Below are 22,466 nucleotides of genomic sequence, written 5' to 3' on the forward strand. Positions count from 1 at the left end.
TGTTGTTTGTTGTAGCTCCTGCCAAAGGCCCAGGCCCCAACTTTCTTTACAGTGAGTTTGGAAGGTATTCCTGGCACTGTACACGTGGAGATGGTCATCTGTGCTGAGTGAAAAGACATTTGCTGTCTCTGATGGATTACTCCCCCAGAGACAGCAGTAATAGCACTCTTCCCTAATCGTTAAAGCAGCCATTGCCATACCAGCTGGCTTTCCCAGGCGCAAGTCAGCCACGCAGCTCTGCTCCCTACACCCTCTGCAAATGACTGAGCAAAGAAAACAATTTCATATGGCTGGTCCCCAGAGACTGACAAATCTGCACCTTCGTGCCATCACACAGCAGGAGGGAGCTGGAAGTTATAAACATGTAGGTGGTTTCTACCCATGAGCAAGAGAGAATAGGAAAGCCAGTCTGCCCCTAGAGTGATTAATCCTGCAATTTAACCAGCATTTGCTTCATCCTAAACAGGAATGAGTTTTCTGTAATTAACATTGATTTCCATTAAAGCTGCTGGCCCAGATTAAAACCAAGAGCTCATTCTCCAGCTCCCTTGTCTCTGTGGAAGGAACAAGGTGGCACTTCTGTGCCACTATGAAGGACAGAAGAGGCCTCCCACTCTGCAAAGGGCGGACACATGCCTCCTTGAGGAGGGGCTGCACAAATAGTTTGTGCTGAATTTTAGGTGCTCAGCCAACTCAAGACCTTCTGAAAGCTTGACAGCAACTACTAAAATCTCCCCAGGCAGCTCAGCTTTGACAATCACAAAACTGCCAGGTCTTGCACTCTGGATTCAGTTTAGTGTTTTTATAGTGCCCTCTCATGACAGCAATGCAGGTGCAACAAAGTACAGCTGCATCAGGTGAAGTGCTTTCACCTAGGCTTCTTTGGTCCCAAATCCTGTAACTGCTCTGGGCTGAGCAAACTGGTCACAGGGGCTCATATCATATCAGGAGTGTCCATAAAACAGAAATGAATCGGAAGTGAGCAGAGAGAGATTCAGAAAAATTGAAAAGATGGAAGGGTGTGCATGGGGAAAATGCAATAGGTAAAGACCGACACACATTCAGTTAATAGTCACACTCCTAGTAAAGTAAATGGGAATGAATCTGGGCCATTGCATATCTTGACATATGATCTTGCAAAAGAAAAGGAGAACAAAGTTTGAATTGCAAAAAAGCCCCAAACAATAAAAAACACTAAACCAGCATTTGGTCACACTTTGGACACTTGATGGAAATACTTCCTTTTGAATTATCAAAACAAAAGAACAGAACAGCAAGAAATAATCACAGTATGAAATGAGACTGAAGTTTAAACTAGCGTGATTGAGAGGCAACGCTACCAGCTGGCCAAGTCAAATGGCTACAGAACATGTACCCTAGCTAACAGTAACAGAGCTTAGCCAAATGTTGCAGGTGGAAGACTTGTAAGTGCAGAACGTCTTGCTTTATTAGAAATTGGGTCTTTACAAAGTATTAGAAGGAAAGTTTGTGCTTTCTTTTTCTCACTTTTTTCTTTTCCTTTTCTCTTGCAATTATAACAGAAAAGTTACTTGATTTCCGTATGCATTGCCAGAAATGAAATCAGTAACACACACAGGAGAATAATAATGAAAAAAGACTAGAAGGCACTATGCGCACAGTGTCTTATTGCTGAGGAACAAGTACTGCTTATAATGATGCATCCTGACTGTCTCCCCTTTGTAAGGCCATATGCTCAGTGGCCTCCAACCTGGAAACATTTTCCTTGAAGCAGATTTAAGATTTCCATGTCAAATGCCTACCTCTGCGTCAAGTTATGGTTCAGACAAAGAAATAAGAAGGTGTCTGAATAAAGGGGTTGAATTATGCTGTGGGCATAAACTTCCCTAAATAAGATGCATAGGAAATAACCAACCACACAAAGAGGAGCCTGAGGAAGAAAAGGCCAGCCACATGAGACTTCACTCAGCTCCAGCATTTCTTCTGGGGTGAAAGAACACACAGCATCACTTTGAATATAGCGACAACATTAATCGCAGTTGCTGTTATACTGCTGTGTCTCTCTGATCTGCCTCTCTGTCTTAGCCACCTTAAAAGTCTCACCTTTCAGATTATCAGCTCTCTGCAGCATGTTTGTGCAGTGCCTCAGACAGCAGGGCTTGACCTGCTAGACTTCAGAGTGCTATCACAAAATAAATGTTTAAAAATAATGGTAGCTATTATGCTGCAGGCTTTTTTCAGCTAACCCCCAAGCAGACAGAGACTTAGGTATGATCCTACAGTTGTACTGTGCATGTGTGAAGCAGCTGCTTGGCTGCACATCTTTATTTACAGGTAATCATTCACCTCCTGATCTTCTTAACATTTGAGTTGGAGTTTTAGATGTCTCTTCTTCAAAACAACTGGGAAGGCAGAAGCCCCTGCTGCACAGTGGCAGACTCCACCTTTGCTTTACCATATGTATCAGCATCATGATTCATAAGATGAGTATCTTTAGGGCAGCAAATTAACCTGAGATCTTTCTCGCCTTCCATTTAGCTGAAGTATATCTAGCAAACTAGTACCTGAGTGGAGAAGCATTGAATTCAACATAGAAGGAAATCAGCAGGAATAAATACGAGAAAGCCTTTGTATTTTTCACAAAATAATGGAAATCCTAACACACACACACACACAAATAATCAATCTTTCCTTCAGGAGCCTGTTGCTGCAGTGGCTTTTCTGTCACTTCCTCCTAACAAACATCATAGGTTATGTTCCAGTGTAATACAGAGAATAATAAAGGTCTTTTAAAGCTTTGTGTAATTAGGGGAGATGAAAGAAAGGGAAGCTGTATCTTGATATGTCTCAGGCAATTGTCTGTCACTGATTAACTTAGTCTCTGCACTCTTGTGACTTTTAATTCCCTTATCCTCACAACTTCTCTGCAAAGGCAGACAGCATTGCTATCCCAAATCCCAGGGCCCCCAAGGAGCCACAGCACGGAGAGACAAGGGGCTCTGCACTGCCGCAGCTGAGCTGTGTGCCCCTTCCCTCAGCACCGAGATCCTGCCCCTCTCATGGGGTCAGTGCCGGTGACTGCGTTTGGCCTGGCAGCCTTAGCACACCCTCACAGCACTGGTGTCCCGCTGCATGGGGCCAAAAGCTGGTGGGAGAGGTATCGGTGGTCCCTGCCACCAAGGCTGGCATTTGCAGCAGTGGGGCTGCAGAGGCAGGCTTGCAACACACTGCTTTAAGCAGCTCAAGTTCCCACGGCCAGAGCTGGTCTCTCCCACCCCAGCCCCATCAGCACCTCACTGACCTGAGCAGGCTCTGCCCATCTGGAGTCAGCAGGACACAACAGCCCCAGTACTTCTGTGGCTATGGGCCTACGCAGCCTGGCTCAGTGACACAAGGAATCGGCGACTTGAACACTAGCCTCTCAAAGGAGAGACAAACGCGCTTGTGAATGCCTGGCTAGCTCTCTCTTTGCATTTTGCTATCTGATCCTCACCAGGTTAAAGTTACAGCAAAGTAGTACTTGGAACTAAAACAAAACAATAAATCTGCTCATCACTGTAAAGAAAGAACACAGCAAAATCCATTCTGCACTCCCCTATAACAGCTCTAACAGCTCAGCGTTCAGCCCTGCTCCTCTTCAAGTCAGTGAAAGCCAATGAATTTACATTGGCAGGCTTAATCAAGACAGGCCCAAGATCAGGGTCAGAAGTGAATCCAAATACAGAATTTCAGGCCTGCTTCAGTTTGTTTGAACTGGCTGATCTATTTCAGTGTTTTTGAAAGAGTTGGTCCTCTTGGTGCCAGTAGGAAAGGAAATAGCTTCAAAACATTTCCGCTCTTTATGTAAATAAGGTGCAGCTGCAGCAGCTGCTGGAAGCAGCATGATTGCAACTCTATTTTATTTCAGTCCATGTAATACATATCCCTGTTGGTTATTTAGGGTATATATAGTGCTATACGCACTTGGCAGACTAAGAGAAGAATCTATGATTATTAGTCCCTAGATATATGCTTAGTTTACTGTTGAGTCATTTGCTCAAATGCATTACCGGAGTATTTGCTTGGATGAAGGTGTGAATTTAGTATGGCTTCATTCATTCTCCATTCACTTACCAGTATTCTAGAAAAGGAAATTCTTGATATATGTTTGCCCAGACACAGTACCCCTTAAATTAACTCATCCAAACAAATCCAGACCTAGGACAAATAACTAAATTCCATGATCCATGAGGGTAACCAAAATGGAACAGAGTTACCCTCAGATCACCATGTTCCATCAGCTTCGCCCCCTCCAAAGTTCAATCTGAGAGCTGACAAACCACCTGGAGATCAAGAATCACACTAGAAGAATAGCCACACACACACAAAAATAATTCTTTACTCCCTCCATGATTTTCCTCAAGAGGACCACTTATTCAATTTGTGGAAAAGAAAGCAGGAATTGCCAGTTAAACTAGTAATTTTAAACCAAGCAGTCAGCTTATTAATGACATAATTCATATCAGAATCAGCATAGCAGACAAGAAGAAATCGGTAGGCTTATGTAGAAGGCAAGATTTGCCTTAATAAGAAGTCAACTGTATAACCACACTAAACTACATACTGAAATCTTTCCTGATTTGTACAGCTTTCACTTATACTTTCCAGAAGTTAATAACTTTTTCTGGAAAAGTATGTTACAATTGCATTCCAGCACAGTTCATATTTTTTTAGTTACATATCCAATTAAAAAAAAAACAAAACAAAAAGTAAATGAATGCCTCATTTCACTTGCCCACAGAGCACCTATGAAGGCAGGTGAACGTTTCCATACTTACATGCAGTGAGAGCTCCTTTTTCTTTTCCAAGCTTGCCATTATAATGATTCAAGAGGCTCAGACTCACTTCGTCAAAGTCACCCCATAGATCTCAGAAGACAAGAGCTGCAGTGACTGCTGCTTCAAGCTGGTGGTCTATCAGCAGAATAACTGAAGTCCCATTTCCAGTCACGCATGCTAGTTAATTAATTAAGCTCTGCTCTTTCCCCAGGATTACGCAGTTCATTCAGAAAAGGCCATTTTTCTAGTGGTAAGCACACACAAGTAATCTCAGTTCCACAGCACTGTTTCTTCCCTACCCCCAGGAAAAGGTCAGGGTAGGAAATACAACAAGAAAACTATTCCCAGCACGTTGCAGCTGCTGGGTCACTAAGCTCCATAGCCCACGCTAACATCTCCTGTGATAAATAATTGTTTGGGCATGTCACTACAACAATGATCTACACTTAAGGCATAGCTTACTACAGAAATTATTTACTCTTTGCCAATCGCCTTGTTATTATTGAAACTAAATTGTTCCTACCCTACAAACACAGTGGTAGTTGAAGACTTTCTTTTAACATTTCTGTAGGCAATCTCAGCATAACAGAAGGACATTCATTTGAGCATTGCAGGTTTCCATCAAAGACTTTAGTCTCCTGAAAATGGATTTTCAGAACATATTTCCAGCACAGCTCTCTAACCAGGGGGTTGCTAGGGGAAGTAAAAAGAACTTTGCAGGTAAGGCAAACAGGACCTGACAATCACTTCTGTTAGAGCGAAGTATTTTCAAATTTGAGTCAAATGCAAGTATTTTTCATTAGATAAAGGAATTACAAAAAAGAAAAAAAGGAGTCCCAAGAGGACTTAGCACAGCCAGGACCCAAAATCACAGCCTATCTTACAATTGGCCACAGGTCAGAGCTGGACCTGCTCCACTCCTTTCCCATGTCTGCTCTACCACTTGCCTGCTGCCACTGCAAACCAGATCCCAAAGCTCAGCCAGTGAAAATCTGTTCCTCCTCTTCTGTGGAGCTCAAATCTCTACCAGCTTTGCTACCTGAATTTAATTTCCCTGGGGCTAGATAAATACCAGAGCTGGTATTAGGAAAGTCACAAGACTACATAGGGGCTGGGGGAAGAACACCCCCTTCCCTAGCTGGCAGCTGTTAAATCACTGTCTGATGAGAAACTGCACCCTGAAGTGCCATTCACATTTCCACCCTTTCCTCCCAGCTAGGGCCCTACTCAAACAGCTTAGCCAGGAATTGGGCTCAGCTGACTCTAAGCACCTTTGCAGTAGAAAAAGCCAGCTGCTTGTACAGGTCTTTAATGATGTTCTTTCAAGTCCATCTGCCTAAGTGCCTTATTTAGATAGCCCTAATCATGAAATTATGCCCATGTACCTGATAATAACCTTTTTTTGTTGTTAGTTTAAGATGAAGAGGCTACTTGTGCATCGATATTCCTTAATATGATGATGGCCAGATTCTAGTGTCTGAAAGAAATAATGCAGCAGTTCCCCAGCAAGCTCTCTAGCAGGAGCAGTCAACCTACCCCAGCTACCTGCCAGACTTCTCACCCAGCCACCAGATATATGTCACTTATTTGAGGGACATCTTCACATGCAGGGAATATCCATAGCCTATCAGCAGATTACACTGGATGATGACACTGTAATGAGCATGTAGCTGGAGTCTGCAACAAGGTGTGAACAGGAGCCCAGAGCTGCCTGGCTCCCTCTCTTCTCAGGGAAGAAGAATTTCCCAGCAATGTCTGGGCATGCACAGTCTCTGTGGTGGTCATGGGATGCGGCTGGGGTGCATAAGAGGCACACTTCAACTGCCTGAGTGTAGCCTGAGTCTTGCTGCAGAGCTGCTCTGGTAGGGACTTTTCTATCTGTTTTACCTGCTTGGGAATTTTGAGTAACAAAGTATACCTAACCTCTTCCAGGTGCACAAAGGACATCAAGACTCCAGGGGTCACAGCCTCTCCTCTGCTGCTTTCTAAATGTACGATCTCTTCCTTTGCAGTCTGATGGAGCTCTGTAAAACAGAGAAACAGATGCTATGCTTCTGTATCACAGGAATGCTAGCTATTGAGATTAACTAATATTTATGAGGTGCTTTGAAACTAGGTGTGATGTATGTGTAAGTCTGATTATTTTAATAGACTTTCACATAGTACTAACATTGCCGTTTACTAACGTTATTTTTCCTAGGCTATTTTCAGCAGCATTTTCAATATGTAACTTGGATTTATTCTCCCTTTGCCTATTTAAATTGTACCCACTGAAAAGGCAGAGGGCTCAATATGAAATCTGAATATTACCAGTGTATTTTATCCGAGGTGGCAGATTTGACACCTGTGAATTAGTACAGTGCTTTGTAATACAGTCTACTAGCAAGGGCTGCGATCTTGTCAGATCTCATAAACTAAACAAAGTCGATACTTGCATGGAAATCTTAGAAGAACACCCACATGCTATGTGAGGTAATATTTCACCTTCTGAATCATCTCTCATACCCCTGAGTCATTTCTAATGCAGGAGTTCAGCTAGGTGTTTGGGGTTCTTTGCTGATAGCTATTATAGTTACTACAGTTATTATGATTCAAAATATGTGCAGAGGGACTACTTACCATCTGTGGTCATTAAAGAGCTCAGAATTATTACCCCACAAGAACAAAACTATGCATATAGGTATTTTGCACAGGTAGAAGGCTGTACTTTATCTTGGGAAATCCTGCCAGCAATTTCATTTGGATTCAGTATTTTTATCCTTTTTTTTCCTGCCTGGAACAATAACAAACTGCTACAGGTTTTATTTCTCCCAGACACCTGTGAATAATGGCTGTTACAAGAGAATAAAATGCTGAACATCCAGCAGACTCCTACAGTTCCTAGAGAACGTGGAGGGGAGCTGCAGGACATACCTCTGAATTTGGCCCAAAAGATTCTGTGTTTTGGACACAGCTGAGTGCTACTCACATAACACTAAGCATCTTCTCCTCCTCCTGAGTGCATTAAGATCAGAAGAATATGCTCTCAGAAATACACACTTGCATACCTAAATGGGTGCTGATGCCTGCAGTGCTTGGGCACTCTGCACATGCTCCTGGTATTTCCTGGGTTTGAAGGCCTGGTCGATTCTGAGAGTGGGCTGAGTCCTTGGGAGCCCTTGCTGTTATCACAGAGGTGGGCCTGAGCTGACAAATTTCAGCATGTGCAATTTCATGTCTGGATCTCAACACCCCCATGAAACACCCATTTGTACCTGGAATATGGATTTAAGGATCATCTTTCTTTTTCCACACTACTGGTTTAAAGAGTCTTAGTTGCCTTTCTTGTCTTGCAAAGAGTAATGCATAATTTGGCCACAAATACTACTTGTTATTGCTTTAGAAAGACAAATGGTAGCCTTCTCTTCTTAAGCGTCTCTGTAAGCCATAAGAGACATGTTCTCCTCAGTCCATTCAATGCTTTGATGGGAAGAATTACATTTTTCCTGTACAGAGCCATTTATAATTTATTTTTAATTTGTATGTATGGCACAGTTTTGTCTGGGGAGCCTGCTACTGCAGCTCTTGTAATTTAATATTTCAGGAAGATTAGGATAAAAAATGGTTTGGAAAAACTCTATGACAGCTTCATTACTTAGTTCTCTTTCTAACCATGGACATTAACCCAGCCTCTTGCTTCTCCCCGTAGATGCAATGACCTTTTTTTGATTTGTTTCTGATTCTGTCAGGGGATCTGCACCGAGTGACTTGCTACTTCTTTCAGTGACAGCTATTTGACCTATTTCAAGTGTGAGAGTGTATCAGCATAGATACAAAATGTAAGCTATTTCTGCAGGAAAAGTTGGTGATCAAAAATATGCTTGCAGTAGTGACTGCTTATTTATCGTACTTCCCCTGAAGAGCCTCAAAGTGTTATCAGTGGAAAGCCTGAGAAAGCTGTGTTTTCAAAAACTTGTGAGACTGAGAAAACGTAATTGCTTTGTTATATAAGAACAGCTTGTTGCAGCTTGTTACCTTGCTAACAGAGACAAAGCTTGTGGTTTTAGCTTCTCAGCTTAGCTTTAGCACTATAAATTGTTCACCAATATTTTTTTAATTGCCTTTTGTACTCATCTGACATGACTGGTATCATCAGATGAATGTTTGATATCACACTAAACTGGCTTAAAAAGTTACCATGCCTGAACCAGAGATCCCCACTGCAACAAACACAGTAACCAGCTGTGTGCACGCGCATACTCTGTTTCAACTTGATGTAAAACTAATACAGGTAAGTCACTTTCAGCAGGTCACTATAGAAATTAGGAGTGTATGATGACCAGCTATTGCTAGAAGAAGCTGGGAGTTGGAACAGTAACCTTCCAGCCGCCTGATCACAGCCAAATATTGCCCCTTTGAGCAAAATGGGGCATTAGGACTGGCACAGAGGAAGCCAGGATTGTTTAGGTATAGTTCACAGGTTTATGCCAAAATTAGGTCCATACTTAAACTGTCTGGGACAAGGAATTCTTAGTAGCCTCTATTTCATGTGTGTACTTAGTACAAGGCACCCCGATCTTAGTGGTTCCCTAGAGATTAATAAAATAATAATGTTGTGACTTCTAAAGATCTGTTGGTCCCAAGCTGAGAAAAAGAAATTGCCAGCTCACAGCCCCACTCCATGAGTCTGGAATATAAAATAACAACGATGACGGCTCACCATCTGCTCAGCAACTGATAGGAAAAGGATGGAGGATCTCAGTTCAGTCTCACCTGTGTGCAGTCAGCTATATGGAGAAGGGAAGATTCAACACAGGGACTGCCTACACATTACTTTTGCGCACATACATCCCTAAGTCCCTCCTTGGAGTGGCAACTTCATTTTCAAGCTGCCTGTATGCCCGTTTCCTGCTGACACAACAAAGAGCATTATAGTAATTTGGATCAAAGATAAGCCATATAGCAGATTGTTCTAGGGCCCCCACTGATATGTATTCACCCCTTTAATTATGCCCATGACAAGGCACTAACAGGGAAAGCTCTGTAATAAATTATTCCTATTCTAACAGCCTATTAACACCACAGCTGACAGTGTTTCTGCTGGATGCATTCTCTCACTCCAGTTACATGTTCCTTTGCTCTATCCATAAGCTGTACCAACTTTTCAATTTCACTTTAAAAAGTCAAACAACATTGCACCTGCAAGTCTTGTTTGTTTCAGGGTCTGCATTCAAGAACCTCACCAGTCTGCCAGCTGTACAGCAAATTGTTATTAAGTCATAGAATCATAGAATTGTTTAGGTTGAAAAAGACCTTTAAGATCATCAAGTCCAACCCTTAACCTAGCACTACCAAGTCCACTACTAAACCACATTCTGAAGCACCACATCTACATCTCCTTCTTTAAATACCTCCAGGGATGGTGACTCAACCACTTCCCTGGGCAGCCTATTCCAATGCTTGACCACCCTTTTGGTCAAGAAATTTTTCCTAATACCCAATCTAAACCTCCCCTGGCACAATTTGAGGACATTTCCTCTTGTCCTATTGCTTGTTACTTGGGAGAAGAGACTGACACCCACCTCATTACAACCTCCTTTCAGGTAGTTGTGGAGAGTGATAATGTCCCCTCAGCCTCCTTTTCTCCTGGATAAACAACCCCAGTTCCCTCAGCTGCTCCTCGTAAGACTTATACTCTAGACCCTTCACCAGCTTTGCCACCTCAGTGTTTCTATGGAAACAGAAAAATGGCTGTTAATTTTAAAATACACAACAGGATATGCCTTCCAGATGAGTTACTTCATATTTGATTGGATGTTTGTTTTTCTCATCTGTGCTACAAGGTTTTGATTGCCTCTCATCCTGCTGGATGTAGTGGCCTGGATCAAGCTGGCTCAGACCTCCTGCACAGACCTTATGCAGTCAAGAGCTTTACAGGAAAACTGTACTGGGAGGTCTAGTTATAAACACACAGATACTTTTCCCTGGACTAATTTCACAGGCAGTGAGATTCCCAGCTTCAGTCTTCCAGCCTTAGGGAGATCAGCAGTCCTGTGGGTAGGATCCTGTGGAACCTGCTCCTGTTCTTGCCTGAATAACTGTGAGGGCAGCTGGCTCTGTGCTCCCTCATTGCACATTACAGCCAGCCTGGAGGTGTGTGCAGCAGAGGAGAAATAGTTCATCTTTGCCTAATGAGAGAATAAGAAACAGAGGAGAGCCAAGGGGTGGTGAGGGAAGAGTGGGAGAAAACTGGTAATGTATCCTGAACAGAGGGGCAGCTTGTATTTGGCCAGGAACAGACAGTCATGAACTGTGAGAAGCAACAAGATGGAGGACAGGAACCACTGCTGTCCTTATGTTACACAAACTACCTGGGGAACCCAAACACGTTTTCTCCTTTGAGCACTCCATGGGCATCACTAACAACAGGCATATCTCGGGATCTATAAAGCCAGCCATGCCAAACACTCTTTTCTTTCCCTCAAATACCAAACAGGAGTCTGTTAGTCTTAGAAAATGCACCGAGACAGTAAGACTGGAAGTTCCTGAGTCACTGGCAACTGAAGGTTGGAGCTGTATTCTGAAGAAGAATCACTATTGATTTTCCTTGTTCTTATACTCACCCCTAGGCATCCTTTCTTGGCCACTGCCCAGGGACAGGATGCTGAGCCAGATGGACCTTTACTCTGAGCAAGCATGGCCTTTCTGATGTTCCTGTGTAAAGTATGACAAATTGGCCGTTACAAAAAGCAACAGAACTTTTAAATTTACTTGCTGACAGAAATGTCAGTTTAATACCTATTATCTCAATTCTTAGAATTCCTGAAACATGCTTCTGTTTTTGTAATGAAAATAAATACTCATTAAAAGCAAAAATACTTAGAAAAATGCTATTTACTAGCTCCTTGGTCAGCTATTGCTTCTAGATTTTCTAAATTTTCTTCTAGTTTTTTAGATTAAAACCACAAGAAAAGGCCTAACTGGTACTGCAATAAGAAGTCGATATGAGAGCAATTCCTACCAACCTCTGTGAAGAGTTTGGAGAGCAGCCTAGAATGGCTGCTTTCCCTGGATTATACAGGCTTACTGGGAATACAGATAGCTTGTCTTCCTCTGAGCACTCCATGAGGGTATCAAACCACAAACATGTGTGTTTACTATTGTGGTTGAACACAGCACCTGATAGGGAAACAGCTTCACTAGCTGCTGTCTAATCTGTCTGTTGGCTGGTGTTACTTTAATAAATGTGATGTCTGCAATGCAATTCCCATCTGGCTTCAAGTGAGCTCACCATTTCTTTACAGTTTATCCTAAAGCGTTACATAGTGTTGCTATAATCAATTAAACTGACGTCAAGAGTGAAACGAACTCTATGTGCTACTCACTAACTTCATCCAGGTGCTTTCAGATTTAATTAATTAATATTCCTAGAGCACATTTTAATCTTTGAGTGAAAATCTTTATAACACCCAAATGGAAATGTGTTTGCTATGTTAACCTGCCTGACAGCTGTGTGAAATAGGAATACTGACATTAAAGGACAAGAGTAAATCCTCTCAAGGAACACGTCAAGTAGAGAAATGATGTGACAGAGCACAAAAAGCCAATAGTGCCATTCCAACTGAGTGATGAATCTGGCTTACTCATTGATGTCAATAAGATTTTGTTGTCATTGCCTGAAATGGTCTAGGTCTAGGATTGCTGAAGCCCCCCATAGACAAACAGTTGAACATTATTGGTAGATTTTTTTTTCTAGAACAGTACTGTATAGTTAAAAGCTGCCAGTTAAAGACTGTTATTTTTAATCTTTATGGCATCTTTTCAAAGACTTTTATGGATTTTTAAGTTACTTTTTTGAGGCACAACATACAAAATTACATCCTCATTATTTCTTTGAAAGAAAATAACTTATGGCAGGTACCTGACATGGACAATGACCCAAGCCCAGAAAAGACTAAAAATTACCTGTTTGGGAATATGATGGTTCATAGCACAGAACAATACAAGGTAAACAGCAGACTGTCCACCTTAAGGAATAACTGAAATATGCCCTCTCTCTGGTCTCTGGGTTCATTAACTTCATGAGCAGGTGGGACAACATTGTTATAAATTAAGTACTAAGTCTTAAGTACATCACACTCGATGTAAATGAACACAAAAGCTGTGAGTCTCTGAAACTGCACCAGTGGCTGTGTGACAGTGAAAACAAATGGAATGAAAGTCACAGCAGTGATTGAGGGTCAAAATCTTGGGGTTGGGGCTCAGCTCCATCCAATGCACCATTTTCTCTGTCCTTTCAGCTGGAAGTGCACACTGAATCACATTTCTTGCAGTAAATGATTCAAAAGCTGCTGGTCCCTTGGCCTTAGATCAACTGGCTGAGAAATCCACACTTGAGCTTATTGAGTAAGCTGTTGGAGCTGTGTGCTGGGATTGCTCAGAGAATGTCTTCTCTGAGGGATAAATAACAATTTATGTTTGTGTATATAGATCCTTTAGGTAGAACTCATTGTATGGCCTGCAGTTATGATGTCTCCTTACTTTTGATGTCTTACGGCTTGGACACATTTCAGTGAAATTGGTTGATCTTTCCTATGTTGGCAGTTTGAATTAGTTTTGAGAGTTCATTCAAAATAGAAAGATACTAAAGAAAAATTTATTTAGTCCAAATTAACAGACCTTTCTCCTGCTTCTGAAAAGCTATTGCACATCCCTGTCACAGGGCTGTCACCTCTAATAAAGAATGTAGTTGGAATACTGGATCCACTGCAGTAAAAGCAAAGTCATCATTAACTTCAAAGGGAAGAGCATTTCATTGTACAAGTAAAATGCACTCTTTCATGGTAGTGCAGTTTTGTTTTTCTTAATAAAGAAATGGGCACTAAATTACTTGAATTCAGCTCTACTCTTTTCACCCAAACACAGATAATCCTCAAGCATTTTCCTCAGGACTGTTCAGTACAGTTCATTGCTTTCTAGGTAAAAAACAAAACGTAAAGCTTTAAACAGGGTTGAGGTTTTGGGGGTATTTTGTAAATATACTTTTGATAAAAGCTTTTGGTTTTCTAATCCAAAATTAAAGCTAACAGTGACCATTTTTAAAACGAAAGCCTAACTGATAATCTTAAAATGGACCATTGTCACACAAATATTTTCAGAACAATTTTGGATAACATGAAAATGTCACAAGGGTGTTTCAATTTTGAAGCTGTTCTTTGCTTTAAAAACACTGACCATTTTTAAAGTTTTATTCAGCTTGTATGTAAGATGTCGCCCCCCTGAAAGCTACATCATTTCCTAAGTCTACCTAGATGAAGTTTTGATAAGAACTTTCCCTTCTATTAGGAGGGCAAACCTGATTCCGCAGAAGCCAGCGTAACCCCCTCCTCATTACTGCTAACTGTATTTTAAAGTACTTATAAAAAAGTACTCTCCTAGCGAGGCAGTCATGTTAGGAACAGTTTTGGGTTATGCCAAGTACTGCTAGAGAGATAAGTTAACATTACCTTGTAAAATCTCTTAACAGACGATCACAAACCACTATTTTAAAAAAATGTTATTATTGCTTTGCTTTTGGGGATTGAGCCAAATAATGTTTAAAAAGCAGATGGGTCTCAGCTTGGTCCTTTTAATGTAAGTTGGATGTACTGTGTTGAGCCAATGCCTAATAACTCTGTGGGTGTTTGCTTAGAAATGGCATTTAGATTAAACACTGCTTCAGTGTCTGTACTTTAAAGGGTCAAGTGGTGGTGTTGAATTTGAAAGAGAATGAAATTCAAATGCTTGTGTTGGTCATTTAGACAAGGCAAAACTTTTAAAATCTCCTTTTGCAGAAAAGTAAGGCCTCAGCAGCAATAAAACTCAGGAACATGGTCATGACAGTGAGCTTGTGCACTGATGTATATGAAGAGATTATACCTGATGTGCAAAGAACTGCTTACATTTCTGAGTCACATTAATGAGATCTGTTGGCTCCCGAGATATTTGTAAGCTGGATTTAAGGCCAAGACAAAGAGCATTTGCTGTGTTGTTGAAGAAATACACCCTTGAACTGTTGTACCATGAAGTTCACTTTGTGATATTAGATTAATTAAACTGTTCTAGATGTGGTCCCTGGATGGAAATTTCATATTTGGATTCAGCTTTTAGGTACGAATAGTCATGATCCAGAGTTCCAATTCAATCTCTGACCTAATTTAGCATGACACTGGGCAAAAGCCAAATCATTTCAGAGCATTCAAATGAGAAAACCAAATCCCTGGCGATGATGTAGCTTTGCTCAGTCAGGAGTGGGTCAATATACAGAAGTCTGCAACAAGTAGACCTTTGCGTTCCTTACAGTGAAACTCCTTTTCACTGTCCAGGTATTCCTAGATGTGTGTGGATTCCAGAACTGGACCTTGAATATAAGTGAAAGGCTATTTTCCATCTTGATACAAATATCAGCTGCAAGTCAATTTTCACATTCTCTTAGACCAGCTTCACTGAGAGACTCAGTTATGATGCTGTAATTCCTCTTTGCTTGTGACAATGCTGTGCAAAACACTGGCCTTACCTTCTCAACACTGCCTGAGCAATACAATAAACATAGAATATGACGACAGCATCTCCTTTAAACTCTGGAAACAGAGTTTTCTGGGAACACCTTAAAAAGCAAGTCAGAAATCTCAGTTTATAGAAGGGATTCTTACTCAGTTTATCTGTTCTATGTGTTTTTGTAAATCTTATCTTTACTAATGAAACAGCAAGCATGGAAGAATGAGCTGGATTCTGTCCTGTCTCTGGCACTAGTGGTAGAACTGTCAGATCAGCACTACTTGTAGATTTTTCTCTTGCTTGGGTAATGTGAGAGACAGAACATGTTTCTCAGGAAGGGGATGAGTCTGTGGGTCAGATTCTCTGCTGTAATACTGACTCCATGATTTCAAAGTGAGAATTATGGCACAGTCATACTCTGAAAGTCATGGTGAGCTTCCATACTCCTATGTTTTTCAGATTAAGCCCTCAATTTTTCAAGCTTAAAAGACAAATGTCAGGACTGTGGAGCCAAACTTTTCACCAATGTAGTTTGAAACAGAATCAATTTTTATAAAATTACAGGTCATGAATCTTGTTTTCAAAGACCTGCTGAATTTTCTCTCATTTTCTTATAGATTTCTTGCATGGTTATTTTTAGTTCAGGATCACACCTAGCACCTTCCAGTATGGGGATCAAACTGGCTGCTTTTTTGAAGTAGCTATTGATTTTAATGAAGGAGTGCATAGAGTCCTAGTAGGTCTGTGAATTGACCACATGCTTTCAGAATTTTTTGACAAATATGGTTTGATTTTTACTGCCTTCACTTATACTAGCTTTTTCCAGTATCTCCTTTGACACATCAGCTTCTTACCATGAGTTAGTATTGCTAATTTAGATTAAGAGATAGCCCCCAAAGCTTTTCTTCTGAAGGTTCACACACCTACATCCTTTCTCTCCTTTTCAGTTCATTCATTTTCCTTAGTTTCTCCTTTTACTGCCTGACCGGTCCGTGGCACCAGCTCTGTGTTCGCTAGCTCTGTCTGATTCACAGAACAGTCAGACATGGCAACAACTGAGCACAGGACAATTTAAATCCAACAATGGAACAGATATTACAGTGGCTTATGCTGTAAGGAGCACTATAGATGTGTATCACCTGTAGCTGTTATGCAGGCCAATATATGTAGGAACACACCATGAAGTCAACAGTTCATTTGCTAGGGACAGTCTAAGTTAGAGGTCAGTGTACCCTCAATTACCTCTAGAATCAGTGGTGGGTGCAGATATGCTGTACCTATATAATACTCCCTCCCCCCAAGAGACATTAGATTTAGGGGACAGTCTATCAGATCACTGGCTGTCACCCCTGCTGCAAGAAATGAAGAATTTTCCCTGGTAATATAATACGAGTCACCTTAAAAGTATCTATTTCAGGCATATTTTGGAAGGGGAGTGGAGGCAGATACACCTTCTGCAGTTCTAAGTAAATGTCAACATGTTGAACAGGAAATTCGTGGTGTGAGATACATTGAAATGCTAAGAGCTGGATCTGGATGAGTTTTGAAAGAGAATTCGGGGTCTGTGCAGAGAAGCTGAGGTCCAGCTATACCAGCTAGTATCAAAACAGCCAGTCTAGAACTACTGCTCTGACTTCAAAATCTAGTTTTGACTTATGGAATACTTTGCATGTCATCATTCCCAATGGCATTACCAGCAGCAAAGACTAGTTTTAAAATAAGAATGAGATTCTTTTTTCTTGTCTCTGTTTTATGTGCTAATGTGGCATTAGAAGAAAAGGAAACTTACAAAGGTAAGGACTAAATAATACTTCCATTCTGAAGGCTCTTAAATTCAGCATTGACCTGACACTATGAAAAAGAGGGTCTTTGGAAGCTACAGCTATGCTGTTTCATTGCCGTCACCACCTATAATGTTTCATAATGGCTTTAACACAATGCCTCTCCAGGTATAAAGAGGCAGGTGGCACAGTTCCAGAGAAAAGAACACACTGATATTTTTTCAGTAGGGGGAAGAAGGTTAAGCAGAACATTTTAACTTGTGCCCTATCTTCCTTTCTTCACCCCTCCTTTCCCCTCTTCGTTCCCATTATGGTTGAGACTTACATGTTTTATATATAAAAAAACTATTTACATGAAGGAAAAAACACAGCCTACCTGTTAGACAACAAACAAACCATATTTCAGAAAATCAAAGATGTTGGAAATGACTTAACGTGTGATTCAGCCTGTGTTCTAACATACATATTGGCATTACCAAGGTCGCTGTTACAGTGGATATAGTCAGCATAAAAGATCACACACTTGGCTGCAACGCACAGCTTCTACATACCTTGTTGCATACTAAACCCTCCAGGCCCAAGAAATGTAGGGAGAGAGACCCTTAGAAACCAACTGAGCAAGAGGTCGTAATGCAGAGGACTTAGGGCTTAGGCATCCGAGTGGCTGATGCACTAAAGTTCAGCATCTGCCTCCAGTCTTGCACAAATGGTCTTCCACGGTGCTGTGGTACTGCAAAAGGATGGAGTGAAGAAGAGGTCTAGTCAGGGCTTACACTACTGCTCTGCAGACAAGGCACAGGTGAGCCAGGCAATGTTTCTGGGATAAGGTAAAGACAGCAGGTGAGCTGCCTGGCTCAGATATTAATTAACGATATCCACCCATGTTGAAAGCCCCAGTGGGGATCATTAACAGGAAGGGATACAAATGATACCCAAGGCTGCACACGTGCATTTCTTTCTGAAAGCCTGGAGATACCTTTTGCTCACTGGCATCCCATTGCTACTGAAAGCACATTCATTGATGGTTGTGTCAGGTAAGGCATCTTTCATCATTGCTCTCCCAGTATGATATGGTTCACGCTCTTACTGACTCTTTCTCCTCTCACTTCCCCATTTCCTCTGTGCTAAATCTTCTCTGCTCTTCTTCACCTGACAAAGGGGACTGCACACCCCAGCAAGCAGTGCCATACCCGTTGGGCCTGCTGTTGCTAAGAGACTAAGTGAACAGCGGGAGAGAGTCCCTGCCTACACGATTTCCCCTACGGATCCCAATATTCCTCCTATCGCTACTCTCCATTCCTACTGAGATACTGTTGATGCAACCTTGGTATCAACAGATCCAAAGGGGTTTTATGGGATGTTTTCTCCCCCCAACCAGCATCACCAAGAAAGTTCTGAAATACAAAAAGTACTACAGTAGGCAACATGTCATTAGGGAATCAGCACTGACAGCAGATGCAAACTACTGTTTTGTAAGAAACCACTAAGGCCAGAAAATGTAGGAAATCTTGCCATGGACTAGAAGGCATGTGTAGACCAAGAGTGAGGTTCACAAAAATATCCCTGGAAAGTCAAACTAGAAGTGGGCCATTAGAGGTTCCAGCAACTAGCAGAGTGCTGGACTGGATAGGTTCCTGCTCTACCGCAGGAAGTCTCTCCAAATCTTAAAACTATGATTTTATTTCAGTGTTCAGATTGCTTACCCTTTCTCTTCAGAAAGCAGAAGAGTTCACTCTGACAATATTACTGGCAGAAGTCTTTCTCATGCCTATAGAAAGGATAACAAGCTCCAACTGATAACAAATCTATTGACATGGGAAAATACGGGGGAAGTTTTTAAAAGTCTCCTGAAGTATTGTCATGTTGCTAGGCTGACAGAGTTATCAAATCACTTCTGTCCCTGACAGTAGCGACAGACTTCTGCAGAATCATAATAGCTCACAATTGTGAAGCCTGTTTGCTGCCTATATCTTTCAGGCACACAGCCTGCAACTTGCTAGATTTTTCATTCTCCATTAAATTGGGGTCAGTGATGAATATGCGCGGAGGAAGCTCAACCATCATACCAGGCCCGTGTAATATGTGAGTGGGTAATGTCATGACACCTTTGTACATGCACAGAAATAGTTAGGTTGGAAAGCTTTCCTGCTGAACAGAAGGCATATGGAAAATAGATTATAGAGATGGAGAGACTATCTCAAAAAATAAAAAAAAAGGTTAGGAACTGGCCAGCAAAGAGCTCCTAAGACTATGAATTCATTTAATAGAGTGAATGGAGCCTGGGCTACAGCAGGGAACGACAAGTACCCTTGGGATTTTTGTTAACAAAAGGGAGCAAAGAGATTTGAGACCTGTCAGTTGGAACCTGGAATGTCTTTTCCACCTTGGCAAGTTTAACTTTCTGTTCATGAGCAAGACAGACAGACATCAAATAGGTCACCCTAAGAAAAGCACAACTAGATGGCACACTAGCCATCTAGTTGTGCCTTTGTCAACGAGGCTGAAAAGCCTTACACCCTTGGATCACATCTCTTTGCATACGTATCTATATAAAGTGATCAAATCTTCTTTTGACCTTCCATGAAGGCCTGTTTTCTACTCTTAGATCACTTAATCACTTTAGGATTAGATCTATCTGTCTTGGAAAAATAAAGGACTAACTCCATTGTGTTTCAGCTGGAATACTGCATGGCATCTGCAGTTTACTGCAAAGTTTACAACTGCAAGTATTGCCCTTCCATGTGCTAGCAGGCAATTTGGGATTAAAATCCCAAGCAGACTACTTGAGGTGAGTAGAAACCTATAACGAGACACAAAGGAGAACTGCATGGGAAGCTGATGAGCAAAGCAGCAAGTAGAGACTGGCAGAACTACTGCACAAATGACAAAGAAGAATTATAGACAGCTGGAGAACATGGCATGTTTGAGGGGACAGCTCCTCAGAAGGGCAGAAGGGTGAATTATATACAGAAGAAGCAGGCACTGATAAAACAAATTTTCTGTGCAGTGTTTATAAGGAATGGGGAGTGTGGAGATGATGCCAAGAACAGCCATACATTTTCTAGGGAAGAAAGCAGAAACACTGTCAGAAGTTGAGATCATGCCAAAAATAGTTATAAAATTTTTTAGAATGTCACAAGGCTGACAAAACATCAGGGCCAGATGGGATCTGTCTCAGAAAAATCAAGCAATTAACTAACACAAAATACAGCATTGTATGAATTAAAGGAGTGAGGCCCATCATGCTTCACCCGGGCAATTTCACATGGGCAACTGAGTAAAATAAGCCCCACCTGGCCTCAGTAAAAGGCCAAGTTGAATGTGCCACAGGAAGGTAAGACTCAGGAGGATCCAGCTTCTCATGGGGGAAAACTTCACTCAGCTGCAGCCATTTTAAACCTCTGTGTGCAAGGTGGCTATCTCAAAAGGCAGCGTGTACTTTTGAGGAATGCTGCTTCCACTGCACTTTCTGTTGGTAGTTAAATAAGAGGGATGCGGACACTGTCTCTGGGACAAGAGCGTTAACAAACAGCCAGAGAAACCACAGGAGAAAAGGACCTGGTGGGTTGGAGAGGTGCTGGTGCATGCTGCAGTTTAAGAGGGATCCAAGAACCAGGAAGAAGCCCACAGCTTGACTTCCACAGTGAGGGGGTGGATACAGAATGGAGGCACTAATTAAGGACACGCAAAAACCACTCAGGAAGTGATGACCTCATTAATGATAATGACTAGATGGAGAATCATACTTAACAAATCTGTTGAGCATGGATTTTCCAGTTTAATTGGACATTAGAAATGCTCTTTTAAATGCAGTAAAATCTAATACAGAAGTCTGTTCAACAAGGAAGCACACAGGGGCAAAGGTTCCCAAGCAACTAGAGTAAGGGTTTCATAAGAGAGAACAGAAACTTTGGATGTGTACTGGTCTTGCAGATAAAGTACGAGGATGCTTAGGGTGAGATCATGGGATTGAATCTCCCAGTCTCTGGTGACATGACTTGGCAGTTCCCTACAACCACATCATAAGTAAGTATTCCAGCTGGCTCAGCCAGCATTCCTATAGAGCCCTGGAGAAATGTATGCTGGAGTGAGATTTTTGCCAGCTATTCATGACACAGAGCCCAGTGCATGGTTTTTTTTTTTTGTGTGTAGACCCCTAGGCCTCATTTAGCACAGAAAATTACTTTGGGATGGAGAGAGCCACTGACAGCTACAATCCCTTGGGGCGGGGGGAAGAAGTTCGGATTAAATTGGGCAGTTTTCTTCAGGGTTGGAAAACTGCAGGCTGTTTTCTCTCCCTCAGCCTTTGAAACCCCAAAGCAGCTACGTTGTTTTCTTTCCCTGAGCTCACCACAGTCCTCTATACAGGATCTATCTACCTGCTACCCATCTTTGCCTGGGAAAATCAGAAATGTAATAATCTCCACAGCAAACACCCCTTTCAGGGCTCAGAGAATAATTCCTGTGTAATCCCCATTGCACTTGACTCATCTCTCTCAATTACTGTACCAGGTATACTCTTCCTGTGGGTGAGAATAACTCACAAGGAGATGAGCAAATGCAACATTAATCCCGTTCTAGTTTAAAAGTAATTTAAGCAGGTGTTTTTTCTATGCTAAGAAGTAGTTTAAAGTAATCTTCCAGTTCCAGCAGGAGAGACAGGGAAGAAGTAGATGGATCTCAGAAAGAAAACCTGAGCAAGCAGTGGTTTAGACTGATAGTGCATTGATAGCACAAGAACTCTTACAGTTAGATGAATTGCAAAAACAAATGAGGAACCAGCCTCCCTCCCCACGATTCATTCCTTGAGTCCACTTACAACAGGATATTCAGTCCCTCTGCATGCTGCTAATACCAGCTTCCATTGCCTGAGAAGAAGCCTCTGTCGTTAATTCTTTCTTCATTATGACAACCTTCACTTCCCAACTCTTGCCAACATTAGTTGGGTGCATTATGCTTCAAGTGAAGCTTTGCAATTTCTTCTTTTGATGAAAAAGCTTAAAAATACCATTTTTCTCCTATTTTAATTCCTAATAGCCATGGAACATAGCTACAGTTAGTAGCACCCTGTGGTATGTCAATGGAGTATTTACAAAAAGACTACAGTCTCAGAAAATTATGTCCCTTACTTGCTCATAAGAACAACTTGGTAGCATCAGAGAAAGTTCCTGTTGCAGTAAGTACTTGACAGTGCATAGATAAAAGTTCTCCCTCTTGGACATAACAAAAGACCTGCTGAAGCATTTGTGAACAGGCTAGTCTCCAGTGACAGGCAGCAGAGGACGTAGGTTCTACACAGTTTTTTACACACCAAAGAGAAAGATTCCCCTGTAGCTCACAGGACGACTGCTCACTGAGTCCCATCCCTGCTGGA

At 41.7% G+C, this 22,466-nt stretch overlaps 1 protein-coding gene across 1 annotated transcript in view; it reads right to left on the reverse strand.

The window, feature by feature from the left end:
- Positions 1 to 6,815, reverse strand: part of PARP1 (poly(ADP-ribose) polymerase 1) — a 65,193-nt gene extending 58,378 nt beyond the window's left edge. The window contains exon 1 of the mRNA XM_055816560.1: positions 6,720 to 6,815. The gene's annotated coding sequence lies outside the window, so the exon portion shown is untranslated. The remainder of the gene's footprint in view (positions 1 to 6,719) is intronic.
- Positions 6,816 to 22,466: the final 15,651 nt, after the last annotated feature.

The sequence above is a fragment of the Falco peregrinus genome, chromosome 11, assembly GCF_023634155.1.
Source record: "Falco peregrinus isolate bFalPer1 chromosome 11, bFalPer1.pri, whole genome shotgun sequence".
Lineage (NCBI taxonomy): Eukaryota > Metazoa > Chordata > Aves > Falconiformes > Falconidae > Falco > Falco peregrinus.